The sequence below is a fragment of the Astatotilapia calliptera genome, chromosome 16 (assembly GCF_964374335.1).
Source record: "Astatotilapia calliptera chromosome 16, fAstCal68.1, whole genome shotgun sequence".
Taxonomy (NCBI): Eukaryota; Metazoa; Chordata; class Actinopteri; order Cichliformes; family Cichlidae; genus Astatotilapia; species Astatotilapia calliptera.
The window spans coordinates 27815896-27825123 of record NC_137437.1 but is presented as its reverse complement, the minus strand read 5'-3'; positions in this window follow the sequence as shown (position 1 = coordinate 27825123).

Here is a 9228-nt window from a genome sequence, read left to right as displayed (position 1 = left end):
CGCACTGACAGAGGCGAGGATGCCGGACACTGGTGCCACCAGACCCTCTGACCACCACCAGTATGCAACGGGTGAAGTGTCTTGCCCAAGGACGCAACAACCAGTTAAGGCAACCTTCCGATTACAAGACGAACTGCCAACTCTTGAGCCACGATCGGTACCAATGATGAACCAGCATTGCAAGTAATGGACCATCAATGATGGTAGGAAAGAAGCTGCAGAACTGCATTTGTGGCTGGTCAAAACTATCATCCGACACGGGCCTTAAAATCCACCAACGCAGGAAGAAGTGCCTCAGCAAGCTGAGAAAGAGGCCTCACCATTGACACATACTTTTTAAGAAGTAAGTTAAATCCGTCGATTGAAGCCGAGAGCCAGGAGAATGCCCACAGTCCTCAAGGTATCAGCATCCATCATTGTGAAGAAGGCGCAGCAGCGCCTCTTCTTTCTCAGGAGACTGAAAAGATTCGGCATGAGCCCCCGCATCCTCAGGACCTTCTATCACTGTGCCATTGAGAGTATCCTCACTGGATGCATCACCACCTGGTATGGCAACAGCACCGCCTACAACTGCAAAGCTCTCCAGCGAGTAGTGCGGTGCTCTGAACGGATAATTGGAGGTGAGCTTCCCTCCCTCCAAGACATCTACAGGAAGCGCTGCCTGAGGAAAGCGGAGAGGATCATCAAGGACTCCAGTCACCCCAGCCATAAACTGTTCAGACTGCTTCCATCAGGAAGGAGGTTCTGCAGCATCCGGTCCCGAACCAGCAGACTGAGAGACAGCTTTTTCCATCAGGCCATCAGACTGCTGAACACGTCATAGACACCTCAGCTTCACTACTGGAACTTCAACATTATGCACTACACACTGTACAGTAATGCCACTGTTTTGCACATGTCTCAACTCTGTATATTTTTATATATTTTATTTTATTATTTTTTACTATTTAATTTGTAAAAATGTGTATACACACACACACACACACACACACGTAGAAAAACATTTAGTATACACATCCAGAAATGCATACACTATTATATATTGTACATATATTTATTAGTTTCAGGTTGGCCATTCTTGTATTTTGCTCGTTTGTGTTGTGTTTTGCACATCTCTGTTGCTTGTGGGGCTCGCACACAAGAATTTCACTCGCATGTGCTGTGCCAGTGTGCCTGCACATGTGATGTGACAAAAGTGATTTGATTTGATCAGGGACCAATTTGATCGGAAATGCGACCAAATTGGTCGGAAATGCGACCAGATTTTTCAAAGGTGCGACTAAAAAAAAAATCTTTGGTCGCACCAGTGCGGCAAACTGTTTGGGTGACGAAAACAAAAAAAATCTCTGCAACTCTCCGTGTGGTCAACAACAGACACACATTATGCCCCTATCGTGGACTAAACCAATCAGAGATAGTCAGGGATGGGACCTCTCTGATTGGCTGTGGTTCCGTTGAAAGTGCAGGTGGAGAGAGGGAGGTGAGTAGCTTGAATAAAGTGATATCGATTCATTAAATCCTGAATTGACTTTTAAATATAACTGTGTTTTGCCAGAAACGCCTGATTCTCAGATTAAAGCTCACAAAATTATTTCAACAATCACCAAACAGCAAATGAGAGCAGGTACACGGATTCCACACAAAGACGTAAACACAGAGCGGACCCGACGCATCAGAATCAGTTTTGTCTTTCCCAACTTTCTCACCCAACGGCCTGTAGACGGACACGCTGTCGGAGCTCACCAAGCCCACCGTCCACGCTGTGTTTACGTCTTTTTGCGCTAGATTCTGAGCTGCAGGTTTTGTCTCTCTCTAACCAAAATTCACAGAGCCAGCAGCAAAAGAAGCAGCAAACCACGCTTCACATTTGATAAATGTCATCATGAATTCCCTCTGACTTTTGCTGTTTTGCTTCCACCACGATAAAAATCACACTTGCACATCTCTCTCTCTCGCTGTACTTCAAGAACAGTTTCCCGTCTCAAATCTCTGTTTTCTGCATTATTCATTTGCTTATTACCCACCAGTCTACCATTGTTTAAAGCGCTGTCGGCTGCTGTCTTTTTTTTATTTTCACTTAAATGACCTCGGACAAGAAAGCCTAATTTCTGCTGTTCAGTACTGAAGAACAGAGATGGGCAGTAACGCGTTACTTTTCCGTTCGATTACATTTTGTATGATGGATTATGCAGAAAAAGTAGAATTGGGCTGAAAGCTCTATCACTTTATCACCTACTCAGGTTGTAAATCATGTTTTTAAAAAGTAACTAAGTAACTAAGTAATTAATTACTTTTGAAAATAAGTAATCAGTAAAGTAACGGGATTACTTTTGGGGGGAAGTAATCGGTAATTAGTTACTAGGGATGGGTATCGAAAACCGGTTCTTGTTGAGAACCGGTTCCCACTGTTTCAATTCCTTGGAATTGTTTGCCATTTTTGCTAACGATTCCCTTATTGATTCCAGTCGCCCCGAATGACGTCACCACGTTGCGGAGCGTCATTTACCTGGCAGGAAACACGGCGCACAGAAGTTTGGTTGTATTTTACGAGAACGGATGACAACAGGGCAACTTGCAATACTTGCAAAGTAGATACTTCATTTAAGGGAGGAAACACTACGAATATGCAAAAGCATTTGCTCACAAAACACGCGATGACCTTAAATGAATGTCGTATTTTTAATTCCGCTCCGGACTCGTGAATCTCAACCCAGCAGCAGCGGTAATGTTTGCACGTCCTCTCCCGTTAATGCAGCAGGTAAATAATCAACTAACAGTGCATATTATGTTAGCGCGATCTGCCTCATTACAAAACCTGCCATTACTGTGCATTTAGGTGACCATGATGAGAGAGACAGACAGAGTCTGGCTGGCTCAGATGGTGGTAGTTCTCGCTGCAGTCTACCGGTAGCGTCTCCTTTCAGGCCAGGATAGACGAATGTCACCGAGCAGTGACTAAGTTTGTGGTAACAGGCTTGAACCCATTTGCCACAGCAGATGCCCCCGATTTTTGGTAAGTGAATGTGTTTAATTGTAGGCAGGGACATTACTGGATATTCTTGTGTAATTGCTACTGAATAATTGATGTTATACTTTGTTATTGCTACAGAAGAATATTTATTTTATTATTTTACATTTACAATTTTTTTCCTGGGGACCCTGTGACACCCCATTGAAGAGACGTAGGCTGTGGATCTCTTAAGATCTCACAGTTGGGTTTGTAAGGCCATGTTACTCCTAAATTTCTATCTTGTTCAAAGAGAAGATATAAAACGAAGTTCTAAGCTAATCGAACTTAGTGTTCTCCTTTTTTAAAAAGAATCGATAAGAGAATCGATAAAGAATCGAATCGTTAAACAGAATCGAAAATGGAATCGGAATCGTGAAAATCTTATCAATACCCATCCCTATTAGTTACTGATGAGGCATGAGCTGGACATTTATGTGCTTTTTTGTGCAGAGGAGTTTTTTTGTTTCCTGTTCTCATGCTGTCCTCCCATAGGAGCCCAGCATCTCTTTTGTTTCTTCTTGTACTTTCCCATTGTAGTGTTTATTTCAGTGTTTTTTCTGTAACGCTACCGATCTCCGACCTGTATCCCCATGTGATGTCTGTGTTGTGTGTGTAAGGTCGAAGGGGGGGTCCCATTTCACTGCAGGGCAACCTGCACGTGGCGAATAAAGCCTTGATTGATTGATTAATTGATTGATTGATAAGTAAGTTAATAAACTTCATACAATGGTAGCATACACAGTATGTGATTATGGATATAAAGCTCAGTGCTAGCTTTTACATGGAAAACAAAAAAAAAATCATGCTGTTTTTTTTTTGTTTGTTTGTTTTTGTGTCCCGTTTGGATCTATAGCCATCAGAATTGTTGTCTTGAGGCCAAGAAAGATGCCAAGCGGATTTATTTTACCAAGTGGATCATCATGGCCTTGCCATATTGGTCCATTTGATTGACCTTTATTATAATTATGAATTTATTTTATTTTCAGTTGCTACAAACGGGACAGACATGACTGTGGGATAGGACAGGGGGAAAGAACGAAAGAAAGAGAGGGAGAGAAAGAAAGAAAACCAAAGGGGAGAAGAGACGGTGAGCAGGGGGGGAAGAGAGAAAAAAACAAACAAACAAAAAAACAAAACTCCTGGGTCACCTGTATGGAGAAAAAAAAACAAAAGAGAAAGCAAACAACAAAGAGCAACATAATAAGAAAAAAAAAGCACCATCACAATAAACTAGCTAGCCATAGATATCAATAGTTACTAAATAATAAACGATATTGTGCAGCACGCAAGATAGACAGCGTACAGTGTGCTTTGAGGCAGCAGCCAAGAAAGCTGTAGTCCGCGTCTGTGAATACCCGTGTGTACACCTGTGTGCATACCTGTGTGGATCAGCATGCTTGTATTCCAAAGGTTTCTCCATGTAATGATCTGCTAGGGAGTGTGGTACCGATCGTGGCTCAAGAGTTGGCAGTTCGTCTTGTAATCGGAAGGTTGCCTTAACTGGTTGTTGCATCCTTGGGCAAGACACTTCACCCGTGGAGCCACAGCCCCGTCCTTTATGGCATGAAGCAGGCATGGAGGAGATCAAAACTCCAGACATCCAGAGGCCCCCAGAACACAAGAGACCAAGGAAGACCCACAGAGGGGCAGCCCGCGCCACTGTCCCAGTAAGAGCTAATAAGAGTCCCAGATGAGGGCTCATTCAGCAGCCGCGGAGCAGAAGCCAGGGGGAGTTGCAGTGTGAGCTCCGCCGGCAGCCAGCTGTGCCTGAGTGACCGAGCCCCAGGCCGAGAGGCCGGGGGCACCCCACCTCCGAAGTGGCCCGAGCGAGCCCCAATAAGCGGCCGCCAAGGAGTGAGCCGGTGTGTACCCGGACGCCCACCCCCAGATACAAAGAACCACCAACGCACCGACACCTGAGGGAGTCCGCCACCGGCAGGGGAAGTGGTGGTGGGTGGAGAAAGTCCTCCAAACCTTGGAGGGCCCGAGATGTCCCCAGAGAGGTGGCGTCTGATACCCAACCTGACATATAGACACAGACATACAGGCACACACAGACACAAACATCCATTCCCACCCTCATGCTCTCATGTGCACTTCACACTCAACCGACGTGGAGACAGACATAAAGAGACGCTGTATACACGATCACACTCCCCAAGCGTACTCTACAAACTGGGTCTAGGTACCCTTGCCCCTGGAGGGGGGAACTGCACCCTGACCAAGGTGGTATTACCCTTTTCCCTGCGATGGCGAGAGGCAGACCACCCCGACTCCGCAGCAGCAGGGAGGCCCCACACCCCAGACCGCAGCCGGACGGCCAACTCCTCCTAGCCCCCCCGCTCCAGCAGGCCGCAGAGAATGGGGGTGAGAGAAGACTCCAAACCTCCCTCCACCCGCTCATTGTAGTGTTGATGCATGTGTGTTCTAAGGTGCAATTAAAACCCAGGAGGGCATGGAGCTACCTGCCAGAGAGCAGCAGGTAAGCGCGTAGTCCCTCCTGCTAGCCCTCAATGTCTACGTGTATTTAAAATTGAGAGGTGGGCAACGATGCCAGGGGTGAGGTGTACACCCTGATGGTAACTTGGACTCCGTGTATCATGCCCATCCCCAAGATCCTATAAGTATGTGTAATGAGGGTGTGAGTAATGTGAATGTCTAAGTTGTGGGATAAAATTGAGGCAGAGGTAGCCAGAAGGGGACGGGGGGGGGGGGGGGGGGGGGTAGCCTCCTCTGCACCCTGGTGACATACTCCTACTCCAAGGCCCTGCATGTGTGGGTGGTTGTGGTGGAGCAGGAAGAGGGAGGCAGCTGGAGATGGGGAGGGAAGGAAGGGAGGGGCAGGTGACGCCTCCCTGGGGCCAGCTCCCCCACTGACCCCAGTAGGCACTCCCATACTCAACGACCCGCCAGGGAAAGGGGGCTCAGGCCCATCCAGACCGGGGCCCAGCGCAGCAGTGCCCCCCGGCCCCACAGAGCCCGGGACAGTCCACCCAACCCCACCACAGAGAAAACTGCACCCACCCCACCATCCACTTGTCTTCCAGACTACATGAGACAATAGACGCCCAGGCTGAGATCTTCCTCCACCTCTCCTGTATCTCCCCCTCCTGCAGAGAGTTCCTGAGGGGAGGAAAGCTCCTGCAAGGTCTAACAATCTCCCCCACCGGTTGAAGAGCCCCACAGGCGGCTCGACACACCAGCAGCACCCCGCGCCAGGGATGGGCCCCCATGCACCCACCCGCCCACAACCCCGGCAACACACAAACCAGGACCCAAGGCCCCGAGGCCCGGCCAGGGCCCCGGCCCAGAGACGGAGCGCCCCCAGACCCCCACGCCCATCCCGGACCCACCCAGGGGCAGACAGGCTACCAGGTCAGTAACCCACGTCCATCAGCACAGACCCTCCCCTAGCCCCGCTGCACGCAGCCACGAGGAAATAGTCAAAACAGAGCCCCCAACCGGACAAGACCGCTACCCCGGGTTGAGCCCCCCAAGGAAGATGCCTCCAGGGAATCCCCCGACGTCCTAAGCCTGTCCCTACCCCCACACCAATCACAACATTGAAGGCGGGACCAAACTATGACCCCCCACCCCCACTAGGTGATGGAGCCGATCAAAGGAGCCCAGAGCAATTGATCTGATGTGGTAGCCGAGGCTGTATCAAAAGTAATGTAATCTAATAGATAATTTCTATATTGGTTAGAATTAAGATTGTTTTTATTTTTCCAGTTCATGAGGACAGTTTTCTTGGCTATGCATAGGGCAGTGAAAACCATATGGGCTATGTTCTTTTCTGAAGTGACATTATCTAAGCTGCCCAACAAACACACTAAGGGGAAAGTTGGAATGTTACATTTCAGACACTTTGATAAGTCTTCACATATCTCGCGCCAAAACTTCTGCACTGGTGGACAGAACCAAAGAGCGTGAATGTAATTGTCTGGTGTATTGCTTTGACAGTGTGAGCAATTGTTGGAAGATGTAAAGCCCATCTTGAACATCCGATGACCTGTATAGTGCACTCTATGTAGTATTTTGTATTGTATTAATTGCAGACTGGGATTGGCATACCTGAGACCAGAAGTTTTGGTCTAAACTGACTGATAAATCTACTTCCCACTTTGCAATAGGAAGGGATATTGATTCATCTAATTTAGAAAGTGTTCTGTATATTTTAGATAATAATTTGGGGGATTTAAGAGTAAGGAAATGTGCCGCACTTGGTGGTGTTTGTAATTCAACTTGATTGAGGTTAAATTTCTTTTTTATTATGGATTTAATTTGTTGATATTCTAAAAATCTTTTCTTGTTGATCCCATATTGTGCAACTAGTCTGTCAAATGGGATAAATTCTGTTCCCTCTAATATATGTTCTAAGTATTTAATTCCTTTACAACTCCATTCTGGGAAATTAATCATATTATTGTTTTGTAATATGTCAGGGTTATTCCAGATAGGTGTACGTTTGCATGGGATTAGTGAAGACTCCGTTATTTTTAGAAACTCCCACCATGCTTGCTGTCAGAGAGAAGCTGATGTTGATACTTTTAAAGCATTCATGTCTTTTGATGTTTGAGCTAATAAATGGTAGGTCTGAAATCTCTAGATCCTTGCATAGTGCCTGTTCAACATCTAGCCAGGGCTCATCTAGGAAGGTATGTTTTGACCATTCTGAGATGAACTGAAGCCTGTTGGCTAAGAAGTATTGGTGAAAATTAGGCAGATCTAATCCTCCTCTATCCTTGGTTCTTTGTAGCGTTTTTAGGCTGATACGCGGGGGTTTATCTTTCCAAAGGAATTTAGAAATATATGAATCCAGAGATCTGAACCAGTCTTGTGATGGTTTGTTAGGGATCATCAAAAATAAGTAATTTATTTTTGGCAAGATCATCATTTTTATAGTGGCGACCCTTCCCATGAGTGATATGGGTAAAGATTTCCATCTAGTCAGATCGCCTTCTACTTTCTTTAGAAGTGGGATGTGATTTAATTTAGTTAAGTCTGAGAGCTTAGGAGAAACATTAATACCTAAATATTTAATATTTCCGGATTGCAGTGGGGCAGAGGAAGAATTATGGAAGGAGCAGTTAATGGGGAGAACTGTAGATTTTGGCCAGTTAATTGAATAATCTGAAACTCTTGAAAACCAGTTTATTAGAGTAACTACCTCAGAGAGGTTGGTTTGTGTGTTTTGCAGAAAAAGCAACACATCATCCGCATAGAGACTGATTTTATGTTCTATGTTCTTACATTTTATGCCCTTAATTGTTGTAGCCTGTCTAAATGCTGCTGCTAGAGGTTCGATAAAAATTGCAAAAAGTGAAGGGGAGAGTGGGCATCCCTGTCTGGTGCCCCTCAGGAGACAGAAGCTGGAGGATGTCTGGTCATTTGTTCTGATACGAGCTGTTGGGGAATTGTATAATATTCTTATCCAGTTTATAAAAGAGTTTCCGAAACCAAATTGGTGTAAAGTTGCGAATAAAAATTTCCAGTTAACTCTGTCAAATGCTTTTTCTGCATCTAGAGATAATATTATGGTTTCGATGTTTTTATTGTATGAGTAGTCTATTAAATTAAGTAATCTACGAGTGTTTGTTGAGGAGTGCCGACCTTTTATGAAACCAGTTTGGTCAGGATGAATTAAGAGGGGGGTTATTTTCTCTAATCTCTTTGAGAGAGCTTTGCAGATTATTTTAAGGTCTACATTTAAAAGAGAAATTGGACGATAGCTTGAGGGAAATAAAGGGTCTTTGCCTGGTTTTAGCAGGAGACTAATGTTGGCAGAATTCATATTTGGTGGTAGTCTGCCATTTTCCTCGATTTCCTGCAACATTCCGTGGAATACTGGTGCCAGAATTGTCCAGAATTCTTTGTAGAATTCTGCAGGGAAGCCGTCTGGACCTGGAGCCTTATTATTGGGCATACTTATCAGGGCTTCCTGGAATTCACTTGGCGTCAGTGGCGAATCCAGTTCCATTGCTTGACTGTCTAGTAATTTTGGGAGAGTTACGTTGTCAAGAAACAGATCAATTTCATTTTTAGATGGGTTTACTTGTGGTGAGTATAAAGTTTCATAGAAATCCCTAAAAATGTTGTTTATTCTTCCAGGGTCATATATTGTGTTCCCCGATAAATCTTTAGCAGCACATATAGTTGTTTTTTCTTTATTTATTTTTAACTGGTTAGCTAGAAATCGACCTGATTTGTTACTGTGT